The sequence below is a fragment of the Durio zibethinus genome, unplaced genomic scaffold, assembly GCF_047325235.1.
Source record: "Durio zibethinus cultivar Kanyao isolate XHJ-2024 unplaced genomic scaffold, ASM4732523v1 HiC_scaffold_306, whole genome shotgun sequence".
Classification (NCBI taxonomy): Eukaryota; Viridiplantae; Streptophyta; class Magnoliopsida; order Malvales; family Malvaceae; genus Durio; species Durio zibethinus.
Window position 1 is genome coordinate 45,001 of NW_028322929.1, and position 2,500 is coordinate 47,500.

Here is a 2,500-nt window from a genome sequence, read left to right on the forward strand (position 1 = left end):
TGGGAGGGGGGCCGGGGGGGTGTGCGCACATGATGTGCGATGGGTGCTGGTACTTGGCCTTGTGTTGGCCCCCTATCCCTCATCAAACCTCTGAGAATTCACACCCCCTTAAAGAGCATTTGAGATTTTACAGGTTTGCTACCAGTAGCCGTTAAAGTGTCTGAAATGGGGACACTTTTTTCAAACGGTCACAAAATCTTCTCTACTTCGAGTTTTTAGCTGAATTTTTTTGTGCATGCCAACAAAAATAGAAGGATCATGCCTACAAAATTTGGGGCCAAAAATCCTTATAAAAAAATTTTAAAAAATCCCGAACCGCAAAAAGTTTCGAAAATCATGAAAAATAGAAAACGAGTCATCTTCCAACGAAACTTCACGTGAAGGCTTAGGGGACCATTGTATGAATTTACAAGCCATAAAAATGGCATTGGCACGGCAGAAATTTGAAGATGTGCCTAAACCCACCAGGGCCCAGCGTGTGCCGATGGTGCTCGAGGCAACCGCCCGCACCAGGGCCCAGCGTGTGCCGATGGTGCTCGAGGCAAGCGCCCGCACCAAGGCCCAGCGTGTGCCGACGGTGGTCGAGGCAACCGCCCGCACCAGGGCCGATAGTGTGCCAATGGTGCTCGAGGCAACCTGTCGCACCAGGGCCCAGCGTGTGCCGATGGTGATCGAGGCAACCTGCCGCACCAGGGCCCAGCGTGTGCCGATGCTGGTCGAGGCAAGCGCCCGCACCAGCGCCCAGCGTGTGCCGATGGCGCTCGAGGCAACCGACCGCACCAGGGCCCAGCGTGTGCCGATGGTGCTCGAGGCAACCTGCCGCACCAGGGCCCAGCGTGTGCCGATGGCGCTCGAGGCAAGCTCCCGCACCAGGGCCCAGCGTGTGCCGATGGTGCTCGAGGCAACCTGCCGCACCAGGGCCCAGCGTGTGCGGATGGTGCTCGAGGCAAGCGCCCGCACCAGGGCCCAGCGTGTGCCGATGGTGGTCGAGGCAACCGCCCGCACCAGGGCCCAGCGTGTGCCGATGGTGGTCGAGGCAACCTGCCGCACCAGGGCCCAGCGTGTGCCGATGGTGCTCGAGGCAACCGACCGCACCAGGGCCGAGCGTGTGCCGATGGTGGTCGAGGCAAGCGCCCGCACCAGGGCCCAGCGTGTGCCGATGGTGGTCGAGGCAACCTGCCGCACCAGGGCCCAGCGTGTGCCGATGGTGCTCGAGGCAACCGACCGCACCAGGGCCGAGCGTGTGCCGATGGTGCTCGAGGCAAGCGCCCGCACCAGGGCCCAGCGTGTGCCGATGGTGGTCGAGGCAACCTGCCGCACCAGGGCCCAGCGTGTGCCGATGGTGGTCGAGGCAAGCGCCCGCACCGGGGCCCAGCGTGTGCCGATGGTGGTCGAGGCAACCGCCCGCACCGGGGCCCAGCGTGTGCCGATGGTGGTCGAGGCAACCGCCCGCACCAGGGCCCAGCGTGTGCCGATGGTGGTCGAGGCAACCTGCCGCACCAGGGCCCAGCGTGTGCCGATGGTGCTCGAGGCAACCGACCGCACCAGGGCGGAGCGTGTGCCGATGGTGGTCGAGGCAACCGCCCGCACCAGGGCCCAGCGTGTGCCGATGGTGGTCGAGGCTGCCGATGGTGGTCGAGGCAACCTGCCGCACCAGGGCCCAGCGTGTGCCGATGGTGGTCGAGGCAACCGACCGCACCAGGGCCGAGCGTGTGCCGATGGTGCTCGAGGCAAGCTGCCGCACCAGGGCCCAGCGTGTGCCGATGGTGGTCGAGGCAACCGCCCGCACCAGGGCCCAGCGTGTGCCGATGGTGCTCGAGGCAACCTGCCGCACCAGGGCGGAGCGTGTGCCGATGGTGGTCGAGGCAAGCGCCCGCACCAGGGCCCAGCGTGTGCCGATGGTGGTCGAGGCAACCGACCGCACCAGGGCCCAGCGTGTGCCGATGGTGCTCGAGGCAACCTGCCGCACCAGGGCCCAGCGTGTGCCGATGGTGGTCGAGGCAAGCGCCCGCACCAGGGCCCAGCGTGTGCCGATGGTGGTCGAGGCAAGCGCCCGCACCAGGGCCCAGCGTGTGCCGATGGTGCTCGAGGCAACCGACCGCACCAGGGCCGAGCGTGTGCCGATGGTGGTCGAGGCAAGCGCCCGTACCAGGGCCCAGCGTGTGCCGATGGTGATCGAGGCAAGCGCCCGCACCAGGGCCCAGCGTGTGCCGATGGCAGTGCCCAGCGTGTGCCGATGGTGGTCGAGGCAAGCGCCCGCACCAGGGCCCAGCTTTTGCCGATGGTGATCGAGGCAACCGGCCGCTCGAGGGCGCAGCGTGTGCCGATGGTTATCGGGGCAACCGGCCGCACCAGGGCCCAGGGTCTGCCGATGGTGCTCGAGGCAACCGCCCGCACCAAGGCTCAGCATGTGCCGCTGGTGATCGAGGCAACAACCCACACCAGGGCCCAGCTTGTGCCGATGGCGGTCGAGGCAAGTGCCCGTACCGAAGGGCAGCCT